We start from the raw sequence: 15,706 nt of genomic DNA on the forward strand, positions 1-15,706 counted from the left end.
AATAACCTAAGAAAAGAGATAAAGAAACCTAAGAAAACCTAAGATCTCTAAGAAAAGAGATCTGTACTCTGAAAACTACAGAAGACTTCTGGAAGATATTGAAGAGGACACAAAGAAATGGAAAAGCATTCCATGTTCATGAACTGGAAGAATAAACATCGTTTAAATGTCTATACTACCCAAAGCAATGTATACGTTTAATACAATCCCTAATAAAATAACCCCAGCATTCTTCACAGAACTAGAACAAACAATCTTAAAATTTGTGTGGAACCACAAAATACCCCAAATAGCCAAAACAATCCTGAAAAAGAAAAAAAAAATTGGAGGCATCACAATTATGGATTTCAAGCTATATTACAAAGCTGTAATCATCAAGACACTATGGTACTGGCACAAAAACAGACACATAGATCAATGGAACAGAATAGAAAACCAATGGACTGACAACTATGTAGTCAAGTAATTTTTGACAAAGCAGGAAAGAATATCCAGTGGAAAAAATACAATCTCTTCAACAAATCGTGTTGAGAAAACTGGATGGTGACAAGCAGAAGAATGAAACTGGACGAGTTTCTTACACCATACACAAAAATAAATTCAAAATAGATGAAAACCTAAATATGAGACAGGAAACCATCAAAATCCTAGAGGAGAACACAGGCACACAGGCAGCAACCTCTTTGACCTCAGCTGGAGCAACTTCTTACTAGACACGTCACCAAAGGCAAGGGAAACAAAAGCAAACATGAACTATAGGGACTTCATCAAGGTGAACCAATGTTTCTAGAGAACAAGTGCACAGAGAACAAAGGAGAGGGAGAAGGCAGGAAAGGAGGACAGGGAGGTCTTTCCATGGTTTCTACTTGTAAGAGTTTGGATTTCATCTGGTGGGGGATGGAGGTGGATTTTGAGCAGGAGAGTGATAAGCAAATTTGCATTTTAGAAAAATTGCTCTAGTTTCTATGCAGAGGCAGAAAGCAGGAGACCTCTGCTTTGATAAGAGGCATTCAGTAATGTGAGGCATGGAAATAAGAATAAGCAAATGAGGAATTATTTACAACAATGCTATCCAATAGAACTTTCTGCAATGATGGCAATGTTCTATGTCTGCACTGTCCAGCATGGGGGTCACCAGCCACATGTGACTATTGAACACTTGAACTGTGTCTAGGGCAACTAAGGAACTGAATTTCTAATTTTCTTTAATTTCAATTAATGTAGATAGCTGCAGGAGTTTATTGGGCATTGGAGCTTTAGAAGGTAGAACTGTGTGTGTGTGTGCATTTTTAAGTTTCTAAAAATACCTTTATTGAGGTATAATTGGCAAAAAAAAATAAATTACACATGTTTAAAGTGCACATTTTGATGTTTTGATATATGCATATACCATAAACTATGACACAGTTAAGAGAGTGAGCAAATCCATCACTCTGAAAGTTATATATAAAATTAATACACCTGAAACACCGATGCTGGATAAACATTAAAGGACAGGAAATTTTGTTAGCTGTTTCTTTGTTTGGTTAGTATAAGCACAGACCAAAAAAGGACCTGATGCCTTTTTTTTGGCTTTGTTTCTTTCAGGGTTTTTTTTCAAATTTCAAAACTATATAAAGTATCTTACAGCTAAGGCAAATGTTCTGGAATGGGATGGAGGTAAGAAATAGGTTCAAACATATGATTTGGGCACAGAAAAGCACAAGGTAGTTTCTGCACCAGGGTTCTTCAGTTGCCTCAGGGAGGAGCCATCAATCATTACCAGAATATTTTTTGCATGAAATTTGGGCTACTTTCTTCTCCTTTTTTTTTTTAAATATAATTTATTGTCCAGTTAGCTAACATACAGTGTATACAGTGTACTCTTGGTTTCGGGGGTAGATTCCTGTGATTCATCGCTTACATATAACATCCAGTGCTCATCCCAACAAATGCTCTCTTCAATGCCAATCACTCAGTTTCCCCTCTCCCACCCAGGCACCATCAACCCTCAGTTTGTTCTCTGCGTTTATGAGTTTCTTATGGGTTTCTTATGCCTACAGTTAGAGAATTCTATTGTACCCAGAAAACTCACTCTGAGATTTAAGATTTTCTGGATATACTGTTTTTGTGTGTGTGTGTGTGTGTGTGTGTGTGTGTGTGTGTGTGTGTGTGTGTTTCATCTTATAAGTTTTACCACTTAAACATTTGCAGAACATAGGATTTCTGTCAGGAACATATATGTGCTGATAAGGGGTGTTATTTCCAACATTTCCAGGAAACAGAAAGAAAACAATTGGAAAGAAAGTGAACAGGAAGCATTTTCATGTTTTCAAATGAGAAATGTTTAAATTTAATTAATTAATCAAAACATGTTAATCTTAAGATGTGTTCCTCTTTTGGTCTTGGCTTGGAGGCTCCCAGAGCATGCTAGGATAGGCTCCCCAGGTGCTGCTTCTCACGGCATCTGCCCTGGGACTGCTGTGCTACTGGCAATCTCTCCCGCTCCTGAAGTATATTTTTTTTAATTTATTTTATTTTTTTAATATGAAATTTATTGTCAAATTGGTTTCCATACAACACCCAGTGCTCATCCCAAAAGGTGCCCTCCTCAATACCCATCACCCACCCTCCCCTCCCTCCCACCCCCCATCAACCCTCAGTTTGTTCTCAGTTTTTAAGAGTCTCTTATGCTTTGGCTCTCTCCCACTCTAACCTCTTTTTTTTTTTTTTTTCCTTCCCCTCCCCCATGGGTTTCTGTTAAGTTTCTCAGGATCCACATAAGAGTGAAAACATATGGTATCTGTCTTTCTCTGTATGGCTTATTTCACTTAGCATCACACTCTCCAGTTCCATCCATGTTGTTACAAAAGGCCGTATTTCATTCTTTCTCATTGCCACGTAGTATTCCATTGTGTATATAAACCACAATTTCTTTATCCATTCATCAGTTGATGGACATTTAGGCTCTTTCCATAATTTGGCTATTGTTGAGAGTGCTGCTGTAAACATTGGGGTACAAGTGTCTCTATGCATCAGCACTCCTGTATCCCTTGGGTAAATTCCTAGCAGTGCTATTGCTGGGTCATAGGGGAGGTCTATTTTTACTTTTTTGAGGAACCTCCACACTGTTTTCCAGAGTGGTTGCAGCAGTTCGCATTCCCACCAGCAGTGCAAGAGGGTTCCCGTTTCTCCACATCCTCTCCAGCATCTATAGTCTCCTGATTTGTTCATTTTGGCCACTCTGACTGGCGTGAGGTGACATCTGAGTGTGGTTTTGATTTGTATTTCCCTGATGAGGAGCGATGTTGAGCATCTTTTCATGTGCCTGTTGGCCATCTGGATGTCTTCTTTAGAGAAGTGTCTATTCATGTTTTCTGCCCATTTCTTCACTGGATTATTTGTTTTTCGGGTGTGGAGTTTGGTGAGTTCTTTACAGATTCTGGATACTAAACCTTTGTCTGATATATCATTTGCAAATATCTTTCCCCATTCTGTGGGTTGCCTTTTAGTTTTGTTGATTGTTTCCTTTGCTGTGCAGAAGCTATTTATCTTCATGAAGTCCCAATAGTTCATTTTTGCTTTTAATTCCCTTGCCTTTGGAGATGTGTCAAGTAAGAAATTGCTGCGGCTGAGGTCAGAGAGGTCTTTTCCTGCTTTCTCCTCTAGGGTTTTGATGGTTTCCTGTCTCACATTCAGGTCCTTCATCCATTTTGAGTTTATTTTTGTGACTGGTGTAAGAAAGTGGTCTAGTTTCATTCTTCTGCATGTTGCTGTCCAGTTCTCCCAACACCATTTGTTAAAGAGACTGTCTTTTTTCCATTGGATATTCTTTCCTGCTTTGTCAAAGATTAGTTGGCCATACGTTTGTGGGTCTAGTTCTGGGGTTTCTATTCTACTCCATTGGTCTATGTGTCCTGAAGTATATTTAAAGCAAATTATTATAACTTTTTAAAAACGAGTCACAGTGACTTACGAATTCTCGTTGGAGGCTGATATGGGCTTCTTCATTGAATGGTAAAGATGAGACAATGCTTTTTATTAAAAAATAAATTTGTAATTGGGGCGCCTGGGTGGCTCAGTCAGTTAAGTGTCTGGCTCTTGATTTCAGTCCAGGTTATGATCTCACAGTACATGGGATCAAGTCTGTGTCAGGCTCTGTGCTGACAATGCAGAGACTGCTTGGGTTTTCTCTCTCTCTCTCTCTCTCTCTTGCTCTCTCTCTCTCTCTCTGCCCCTCCCCTTCTCTTTCTCTCTCTCTAAATAAACACTTTTAAAAATTAATTTTAGTCAATCAAGCATCTGACCTCGGTCATGATCTCATGGTCCATGAGTTCGAGCCAGGCATGGAGCTCTGTGCTGACAGCTCGGAGCCTGGAGCCTGCGTCAGATTCTGTGTCTCCCTCTCTCTCTGCCCCTCCCCACCCCCACCCATGCTCTGTCTCTGTCTCTTTCTGTCTCAAAAATAAACATTAAAAAAATTTTTTTAATAATAAATAAATAAATGGTGATAAATCCAGTCACTCAACTTAACACTGGCCTTCCATTTTCCTTCATCTCATAAACCCCTTCCAGCTTCAGATAGAGCAATGGTGCTTCATATGTGTATGCATGCATCCAGTTATTTCATTCAGTAAATATTCATTGGAATCTTCCTATGTGTCAGACACTTTTGTAAGGACTAGATCTACAACAGTGAACAACAACAAAAAAATCCAACTGTTATCCTAGCTCACAGAGGTAAGACAGAAAATTAGAAATGACAGCAGTAAATATACAGTAGGCAATATAAGAATAAGAACCATAGAGAAAATAAAACAGAATAAGGCAATAAGAATTGACAGAGCAATGAGAGTTGCTACTTTATATAATTTTGTCCAGAAAGTCACTGACAAATTGAGAATTGATCAGATTCCTGCAGCTAATCGGGGAGTGAGCCATATAGTTATCTGAGGAAAAGGCTCTGAGACAAGATTGTCCTTGGTATGTCTGCAGCTGGCTGGGGTAGAGCAAGCCAGAGGTCAGGGAGCATGAAGAGGGTCAGACAATGTAAAGCATAAGAAATACTATTATAAGGACTTTAACTGAGAGCAGAAGTTGACAGATTTCAAGCAGAGCTGTGATGTTATCTGATAAATGTTTCTAATTGACCATTTTGATGGCTAATGTTGTAAGGATAGACTTGACATGGTGTGGTAGGTAGAAAAGCATCCATGTCCTAATCCCTGGATCCTCTGAATATGCTTGTCATGTGGCAAAGGGGAATTAAGTTTGCAAATAGAATTAAGATTGATCACTAATCAGATGGAGAGAGAGAAGGATATTATCCTGAATTCTCTGGGTGGGCCCAATATAATCACAAAGGTCCTTATAAGTGAAAAAGTGGGGCAGGAGAGTCAGAGTCAGAGTAATGCAGTGTGAAAGATTTGACCATCACTGCTGTCTTTGAAGATGGAAGGGGGCCAGGAGTCAAGAAATGTGGGCAACCTCTAGAAGCTGGAAAAGACAAGGAAATAGATTCTCCCCAGAGAATGCAGCTAATACATTTTAAGACTTCTTATCTCCAGAAATCTAAGATAATAAACTTGCTTTGTTTGAAGCCACTAAGCCTGTGCTAATTTGTTATAGCAGCAATAGGAACTAACACAGATAGAGTGCAAAGGTGGAAGCAGAGCTCAGTCAGGTTAAGCATCCGACTTCAGCTCAGGTCATGATCTCGCAGTTCATGGGTTCAAGCCCCGTGTCGGGCTCTGTGCTGACAGCTCAGAGCCTGAAGCCTGCTTTGGATTCTGTGTCTCCCCCTCTCTCTGCCCTTCTCCCGCTCACACTGTGTCTCTCTCTGTCTCTCAAAGATAAATAAACATTAAAAAATTTTTTAAAAATAAAGAGAAATACAGTTTCTATCATCAAAGAGCACATAGTCTAAAAGAGAGAGTCATATAAACAGGTAATTGTGGGACAGAGTAAAAACTGCAACACATATGTACATGTAATGTTCATCCTATCACAAAGGGAGAAGTTATCAGTCCCCTTCCTCTCTTTGGGAATTAGGAAAATGCTCCATAAAGGATATAGATGAATGGTGAGGAAGAAAAAAAGACTGGGCATGCCAGATCATAGGATCAGGACATGCAAAGGCACAGCGATATGTAATAGGGTGGCATGGTCCAGAACCATAGTTTGGAGAGTCACCAGTTTGGTAGAGTGGAAGAAGATGAACTGTGATGATCATGAAGTGTTTTCCAAACTAAGAACTGTAGACAGTGGGAATCATTGCAGGTGGCTAATCAGGGATTTAGTCTCTTTTGCAAAGGTCATTTCAGGGGCAGTGTGGAGCATATATTGGATAAGGATGAAACTGCAGGCCATGATTGGAAACATAAGGCTTAAGAGAAGAGAGAAAGATACCAAAGTAGTAGATTCAATAGAACTTGATGACTGATTGGATATGGGTCTTGGAAGAGAGGGAATAGTCTAGCATTACTCTAGGATTTGGGTTTGGCTGATTCATCAGTGAGAATTAGGTTTGGCTATGAGTAACAAGGACAAAACATAGCAAAGGCTAGAGAAGACTGATGCTTAATTTCTTGTGTGTAAATCCAGAAGTTGCCAATGTAGGATGAATGGCTCTGCTCCACGAAGCCCTCAGAGAGCCAGGCTCCTTCCCGCATATAATTCAGTGTTCCCAACGTGTGGCTCTCAGTCATGTGGTCCAAGATGGCTACTCAAGTGCCTGTCATCACATTCACATTCCAGGCATCAGGATGGAGAAAGGCACAAAGAAAATAAGGGCAAAAGAAAGATGCTAGCAATATTTTAAAGGTTTTCAAAAGCCACCATATGACTCATCTATTTGCATTCCTTTGGCTAAAATATAGCCACAGGGAGATTGGAGAAGTAACCTTTATTCTGAGTGGTCATTAATCCAGCTACAACCATTAAATTGCATTACTATGGAAGGATAGGAGAACAGATACTGAGAGACAACATCATCTCTGCCCCAGCTGATTGTTGGAGGATGTTATTATTGAACCAGATAGAGAGTAAAGAAGGAAAAGGTAAAGACAAAGAGAAAGAACTTGATGTGTGTCATGCTGAGTTTTAGGGGTTTAGAGATTGTAAAAATGGAGCTGTCCAATGGTTGTTAGAAAAACAGATCCAAAGATCAGGATCAAGAAATATCCTCACAGTAAATATTTGGAAATCATTGTAAGAGAAGAGTAAAGGCGAGTTCATTCAAATGGAATCTAGAGAATACCAAAAGAAAACAATTAAAAAGATTCTTAGCAATGCCAACATTTATAGGAAACACAGGGGAAAAAAGGATACAGCAAAGACACACAGAGAGAGAACCACAGGAAAGTGGCATCCTGGAAGACAAAGAAGGAACGAGTTTTGAAAATGTGTAAATATCAGTGTTGAACCTTAGAAAGGATAAGGAAGACCAGTTAGAGAAGGAAACATACAAGTTAGTCATTAAGAGATCATTGTGAAGTTGGCAAGATGATTTCAGGGTGTGATGAAGGTAGAAACCAGACTGAAGAGAGTTGAGAAGTAAGTAGATTTTTTTAATAAGTGGAATGAGAATATGTACCTTTTAAAGGTGAAAATTTTTAGCAAAAGAGAAGCACAGGGTGACAGAAGAAACTTCTACACAGAGAGACTTGGATATATGTAGAAGATGAGTTCATTTACCCTAAATTTCCTTTTGAATCAAGTGATGGAGACCATGCTCACAGGGGGAAGGAGAGGCAACCTGGAATTCTGCAGCAGCTGCTCTCCCACTGCGACAGCAAACCAGACTCCATGTTCACCCACAAGCACTGAACACTGGGATGGATACCCAAAGAGCTCATTTTGGCCTCTAGCTTTATTTTATATTTATTCTCTCTAATCAGATCTCTCTCTACACCACCAACTGCTGCTCCCTCACTGACCTCCCCTACTGCAAAAACCTTAACTTTTTGTTTGTTTGTTTGTTTAATAGCATCTTGCTTTTTAATTTCTAGAACCGGAAGGATGTGAATATGAACCAGCCATATTTTTACATGTTTTTACTACATGTAGAAAGCCTGTAAGAAGTAGGAGAAAATTAAACCAATCCAGAGAAAGAGAAGAGAAAAGAGAAGTGGGAAGGGGAAGACAGGAGGAATGTGATGGTTACTGAACCCCTGGTTCTGGGCCTGACAGCCCTCCAGCCAATCAGACTCCTGGCCTACACAGTTCCTCTTCCCCTCCATGAGGTACCCCATGAATGTCCGATAATTTCCCCTTTTTGGTTAGACTAAGTTCAGGAGTGATTACTCTGAATACACATGAAGACTTATGTAATCCCCCACACCTGGAAGTATACTCAGATGGGAAGAAATAGAATAATCATGTAGGTCTGGGCAGCCAAGCAACCAGAACAAATATGCATGGCTTCATTGTGGTCAAAAACTCCAGACAAATGAGCACACAATACCCAGCAACTGTTTTGGAGAAATGATGGCAAATCCCTCTGAAGGTCAAAGTTCAGCTGTTTGGGAACTTAGAGAACTTTGGAATAGAGAAGTACAGGAAGATACAGAAGTATACAAAGACACAGAAGTTAGGAAGAAATATGAGCATGAAGAAAATAAGGCAGATACAGAGTTCTACTGGAATTAGGAAAACTAAAAGTAAGGGCACCTGAGTGGCTCAGTCAGTTAAGCTCCCAACTCTTGGTCTTTTTTTTTTTTTTTTTTCAATTATTTTTTTATTCAAGTATAATTAACACACAATGTTATATTAGTTTCAGGTGTACAATATAATGATTCAATAATTCTACACATTTTTCAGTGCTCATCATGATAAGAATCCTTTTAATCCCCTTTATCTATTTCACCCAGCCCCCTAGCCACCTCCCCTCTGGTAACCATGATTTTGTTCTCTATTTAGAACGATACTTTTCTGTTTGTCTCTTTTTTCTCTTTTTCATTTGTTTTTCCCAACTCTTGGTCTTGGCTCAGGTCATAGTCTCACAGTTCAAGAGATGGAGCCCCAAGTCGGGCTGTGGGCTGACAGGGTGGAGTCTGCTTGGGATTCTCTCTCTCCCTCTCTCTCTGCCCCTCCACTGCTCATGCTCTCTCTCTCTCAAAATAAATAAACTTAAAAAAAGAAAGAAAACTAAAAATGAATTGCTTGAGAATAACTGAATGAATTAATTACTTTACCAAATGGAGTAATGCACTGAGGCTCAGGGATTGCTTTGGGTAAATACAGATTGTCAAGATGACCCAAGGACACTAATTTTAATACCAAACAGCTTGTTAATAAAAGAAAGGATAAGAACCATGTGATCCTCTCAATAGCTGCTGAAAAAGTATTTGACAAAATACAGCATCCTTTCTTGATTAAAAACTCTCAAAAAAGCAGGGATACAACGATCATACCTCAAGATCATAAAGGCCATATACAAAAGACCCACTGCTAATATCATCCTCCATGGGGAAAAACTGAGAGCTTTTCCCCCTAAGGTCAGAAACATGACAAGGATGTCCACTCTCATCACTGTTATTCAACATCATGGGTTGGAAGTCCTCACATCGGCAATCAGACAACACAAAGAAATAAAGGCATCCGAATCAGCAAGGAGGAAGCCAAACTTTCACTCTTCGCAGATGATATGATACTCTATGTGGAAAACCCAAAAGCCTCCACCAAAAAACTGCTAGAACTGATACATGAATTCAGCTAAGTCGTAGGATATAAAATCAATGTACAGAAATAGGTTGCATTTCTATGCACCAATAATGAAGCAGCAAAAAGAGAAATCAAGGAATGAATCCCATTTACAATTGCACCAAAAACCATAAAATACCTAGGAATAAACTTAACCAAAGAGGTGAAAAACCTATACACTGAAACCCATAGAAAGCTTATGAAAAGAATTGAAGAAAACATTAAAAAATCAAAAAACATTCCATGCTCATGGATTGGAAGAACAAATATTGTTAAAATGTCAGTACTTCCCAGAGCAATCTACATATTCAATGCAATAACTATCAAAATAACACCAGCATTCTTCACAGAGCTAGAACAAACAATCCTAAAATTTTTATGGAACCAGAAAAGACCCTGAATAGCCAAAGCAATCCTAAAAAAGAAAACCAAAGCTGGAGGCATCACAATTACAAACTTCAAGCTGTATTACAAGCTGTAATCATCAAGACAGTATGGTAATGGCACAAAAACAGACACATAGATCAATGGAACAGAATAGAGAATCCAGAAATGGACCCACAAACGTATGGCCAACTAATCTTTGACAAAGCCAGAAAGAATATGCAATGGTGTAAAGACAGTCTCTTCAGCAAGTGGTGCTAGGAAAACTGAACAGCAACATGCAGAAGAATGAACCTGGATCACTTTCTTACACCAGACACAAAAATAAACTCAAAATGGATGAAAGACCTCAACGTAAGACAGGCAGCCATCAAAATCCTAGTGGAAAAGGCAGGCAAAAACCTCTGAGCTCAGCCACAGCAACTTCTTACTTGACATGTCTCTGGAAGCAAGGGAAACAAAAGCAAAAATGAACTATTGGGACCTCATCAAGATAAAAACTTCTGCAGAGCAGAGGAAACAATCAGCAAAACTAAAAGGCAACCAAAAGAATGGGAGAAGATATTTGCAAATGATACATCAGTTAGTATCCAAAATCTATAAAGAACTTATCAAACTCAACACCCAAAAAACAAATAGTCCAGGGAAGAAATGGGCCGAAGACATGAATAGACACTTTTCTAAAGAAGACATCCAGATGGCTAACAGACACATGAAAAAATGCTCAACATCACTTGTCATCAGGGAAATTCAAAACAAAACCACGATGAGATACCACCTCACACCTGTCAGAATGGCTAAAATTAATAACTCGGGCAACGACAGATGTTGGCGAGGATGCAGAGAAAGAGAAACCCATTTGCATGGCTGGTGGGAATGGAAACTGGTGCAGCCACTCTGGGAAACAGGATGGAGACTCCTCAATAAATTACAAATAGAACTACCCTAGGACCCAGCAATTGCTAGGTATTTATCCAAAGGACACAGGAGAGCTGATCTGGAGGGGCACATGCACCCCAATGTTTATAGCAGCACTATTGACAATTGCCAAAGTACGGAAAGAGCGCAAATGTCCATGGACTGATGAACAGATAAAGAAGTTATATATATATATATATATATATATATATATATATATATATATATATATATACATACACACACACACACACACAATGGAGTATTACTCGGCAATCAAAAAGAATTAAATCTTGCCATTTGCAACAATGTGGATGGAACTACAGTGTATTGTACTAAGCTAAATAAGTCAGTCAGAGAAAGACAAATATCATATGATTCCACTCATATGTGGAATTTAAGATACAAAACAGATGAACATATGGTAAGATATACAAAAATAATATAAAAAAACAGAGAGGGAGACAACCTATAAGAGACTCTTAAATACAGAGAACAAACTGAGGGTTGCTGGTGGGATGTTTGGTGGGGGAAAGGCTAGATGGGTGATGGGCAATAAGGAGGACACTTGTTGGGATGAGCACCAGGTGTTATGTGTAAGTGATGAGTCATTAAATTCTATCCCTGAAATTATTATTACACTATATGTTAACTTAGATTTAAAAAGAAAAAAAAGTTCGTGGTGTGAGGAGAAAAAAGAAAATACCAAACTGTTTGGCATTAGTAATTGCCATCCCATCAAATACTAAAAGTTAATTTCACTTAAGCAAGTATTTACTGAACACCTATTAGGGACACAGATAGAAGAATTCAAAATAAACTGAGGCACAGCTCTAACCTCAAAAGTTCAAATGTTATGGGGAAGACAAGACAACATCCATGAAATAAAAAGACGCCAATATGTAATATTTTACCTCAAGATTTCAGTAACATAGGAGGAATTGAAGGCTTTGCCTCTCCCCTTATGACACTAGAGGATTCCACTTCCTAAATTGGACCAGCCTAGAAAGGAAAATGTAGAACCTTGAGAATTACCAACACTTTTTGCCCACTGAAAACTCAAAATATTAAACCAGAAACATATGGAAGAAAACTAAGCTTGGCCAACTGGTAAGCAGTGGAGGGCTTGAAATATATCTGTATCCCCCCCACTAGGTACACTCATGTGAAGCTGAACATAAAGAGAATGTCTGAGGATGTTGAATTATATCTTACCCACAGTATGGACTTGAGGTCATAAAAATGACAGCAAACAAGGAGAAAACAAGGAGAAAAAATATAAAAATATTAAAACTTGTGCTGTCCAAAAAAATTAAGAAGAGAGAGAGATGTTTGCTTTAAATTTCACAAATACTTCCATAAGCGTTATTGTTATTATAATCCTCAGAATCTAAAGATGAGAGTAAAATTGGGATCACGTAAATAATCCATTAACAAAGCAAACTCAACCACAAGTAAAAGTGCTGAGTGAAAGTCTGAATGAACAAAGGTTACATTAAATGATCCTAGGGCTATTTTTATTATTCACATGTCTCTAGGGAAGAAGGAAACTGTTTAATCATACAATTGCTCAGATTTTACTGCAATGCAAGTTTCAATTCTCTGTATCTCCATAAAATTGCAATTTTTAAAAATATATGCCTTTACAGGAAAAAAAAAAAAAAACAAAAAACAGTCCTAATACAATCCAGCAGTATTTTCCAGGCCAACGCTTACTTTCACACTCATGGAGTGAAAATGTTTAACTGACTTGAAACACATAAAAACATGCTTATTATTTTATGCACCCATACTCATTTTGGATTCTTCATATTACTCTCCCCAGGCGTTCCGATGAGTTCTGAGAAAAACTCTGCTGGGATTATATTTCGTCCACACTATTAAAAGAAGGAAGATTTGGCAGTCTTGTAATTTGGTGGTGGTTTTTAACTCAAATTCCAGATTAAAGAGGTTTAAATTACTGCAATCACAGTTCTTTAGAACAGATCAGTGAATCTCCAGAGACTTACCTTTCTTAGAAATTATACAAATGAAAAATGAAAGAAATGACATCTTCTTTAGTCCTTTTGCAGATCCATCCTCTAGATGTTATAGACACCCTTCATCTTAATTCTAACCCATTTAAAATATCTGAGGAGAGTGCAGCCACTCTGGAAAGCAGTGTGGAGGTTCCTCAGAAAATTAAAAATAGACCTACCCTATGACCCAGCAATAGCACTGCTAGGAATTTACCCAAGGGATACAGGAGTACTGATGCATAGGGGCACTTGTACCCCAATGTTTATAGCAGCACTCTCAACAATAGCCAAATTATGGAAAGAGCCTAAATGTCCATCAACTGATGAATGGATAAAGAAATTGTGGTTTATATACACAATGGAGTACTACATGGCAACGAGAAAGAACGAAATATGGCCCTTTGTAGAAACGTGGATGGAACTGGAGAGTGTGATGCTAAGTGAAATAAGCCATACAGAGGAAGACAGATACCATATGTTTTCACTCTTATGTGGATCCTGAGAAACTTAACAGAAATCCATGGGGGAGGGGAAGGAAAAAAAAAAAAAAAAAGAGGTTAGAGTGGGAGAGAGCCAAAGCATAAGAGACTCTTAAAAACTGAGAACAAACTGAGGGTTGATGGGGGGTGGGAGGGAGGGGAGGGTGGGTGATGGGTATTGAGGAGGGCACCTTTTGGGATGAGCACTGGGTGTTGTATGGAAACCGATTTGACAATAAATTTCATATATTGAAAAAAAAATAAAAAATAAAATAAAATAAAATAAAATAAAATAAAATAAAATAAAATAAAATAAAATAAAATAAAATAAAATATCTGAGACAAAGGTAAAAGGATCCTATAACAACTTTGGGTAAGCTTTCCATTAACTACTATTTTCATGGACCATGGCACTTCCTGAGGTTAATGGTTAACTCCACCTGATGGCCTGCAAGGTAGGTGGTGAATTCAGCTCAATGAGTCTCAAGGGATCTTGAGACCATTTAAATCCATATCTCTGCCTTTAGAAAGAACTACTGGGGAGGGGCACCTGGTTGGCTCAGTTGTTTGAGCATCCGACTCTTGATTTTGGCTCAGATCAAGATCTCATGGTTCGTGAGACAGAGCCACGCGTAGTGCTCTGCACTGGCAGTGCGAAGCCTGCTTGGGATTCTCTCTCCCTCTCTCTCTGCCCCTCCCCTGCTCATGCCTGCTCTCTCTCTCTCTCTAAATAAATAAACTTAAAAACAATAAATAACTGCTGGGGAAATATATACGAGATGGCATCAAATTTTTGAAGACTTTCAAGAAAGTGGATTCCAGAACACAAGAACAGTAACTCCAAAAAAATCTTCAGTGTCTAGCAACCCTCATCATCAATTTTCATTGTCACTGTCAAGATATTTTAATCTGGAGCCTGGAAAATAGATGCATGACACAACTAATCTCTGAATGTTAACTCATCTGCCAATGGTGTGTGCACGTAACTCACATCTGCACTTTAAGAAAGAAGAGTTCAGAGCCCTCCTCATTTCTAAAGATTCTAAGCCAGAATGACTTCCATTCTCTTTAGAATAAAATATTGATTCCAGGAGGATGAAGCAAACACCTGTCCCATTTCTATTTACCAGAAGTAGTCAGGATATGAGTTTTTCAAATTTTATTGTTCTCTTTGATTCTTCTGTGTGAAATTTGTTTTTACATTGGAAACATGAATGTGAACATGTGCTTTAAGGACTTAAAAGGAAACACACTCTTTAAATGCTAAGTGTGTCTATAATTATTTAGCATCTGCTTAAATAAAGGTAAGAATTGCTCCAAAGAAAGACTGTTACTTATTTTTGTTGATCATAAGATCCTGGAGAAGAAGGTGGGATTTTGCTAGGGAAGAAAACAATGCCCAAAGAGTATAACAAGGAGAAACTAGGTAAAAATTATGATTGTTACGAGTTGAAAATGTCCGAGGCCAAAGACTATTTTCTTTTTCTTTTTCTTTCTTTCTTTCTTTCTTTCTTTCTTTCTTTCTTTCTTTCTTTCTTTCTTTCTTTTTTTAATCACATCAAATCTCAATTCATATTACAGACTACATCATGCTGTGGAGTTTGTTGCTCTGTCAAATAGCAACCAAGAACTCGGGTAGCATTATGTTCTTAACCATAATGTGGCTTGAAGAACAAATTGAGGAGACAGAACATAAGATGGTTACAGATTTGCAAGTCAGGACACAAAGAATAGATCTGTGAGTATTCCAAAACCAATGTTTATGGAAAGAAGTGCCCAACCATTTCCAAGGAAAGAATAAAACAAAGTAAAGAAGTAGAAGGAGAACTTGGAAACATTATAAGAAGAGGTAGAGAGAAGAGTAGAAATAAAAGCAAAGGGAAAAGATGAAAGTATCAGCTTGCATACAATAATGATCATGACTATGAGAGAAGCTGAATGCTTATCCACATGTATATACATGCATGGATTCAAAAGACTTGTATTTTGCACCCAGATTTAGACCTCAATGGTGACATGACCATAGCACACGCATTGGTTTGCTAGGGCTGCCAAAATAACGTACCACAGATCCAGTGGTGTAACCAACAAACATTGATTTTCTCACAGTTCTGGAGGCTAGAAGTCAGAGATCAAAATGTGGGCAGGATTGGAAGCCTTGTTGATGACCATTCTTTTTTTCTCTGTCCTCACATGGTCTTCCTTGTTTTCCTGTCTATATCCTGA

General features: G+C 38.4%; 1 long non-coding RNA gene across 1 annotated transcript in view; it reads right to left on the reverse strand.

Moving 5' to 3' along the window:
• Positions 1 to 13,112, reverse strand: part of LOC132667719 (uncharacterized) — a 48,310-nt gene extending 35,198 nt beyond the window's left edge. Inside the window, exons 1-2 of the long non-coding RNA XR_013555787.2 lie at positions 12,993 to 13,112; positions 11,898 to 11,985 (exon numbers count right to left, since the gene is read on the reverse strand). This is a non-coding gene — a long non-coding RNA (uncharacterized LOC132667719). The remainder of the gene's footprint in view (positions 1 to 11,897; positions 11,986 to 12,992) is intronic.
• Positions 13,113 to 15,706: the final 2,594 nt, after the last annotated feature.

Source organism: Panthera onca, chromosome B2, assembly GCF_046562875.1.
Source record: "Panthera onca isolate mPanOnc1 chromosome B2, mPanOnc1 haplotype 2, whole genome shotgun sequence".
Classification (NCBI taxonomy): domain Eukaryota; kingdom Metazoa; phylum Chordata; class Mammalia; order Carnivora; family Felidae; genus Panthera; species Panthera onca.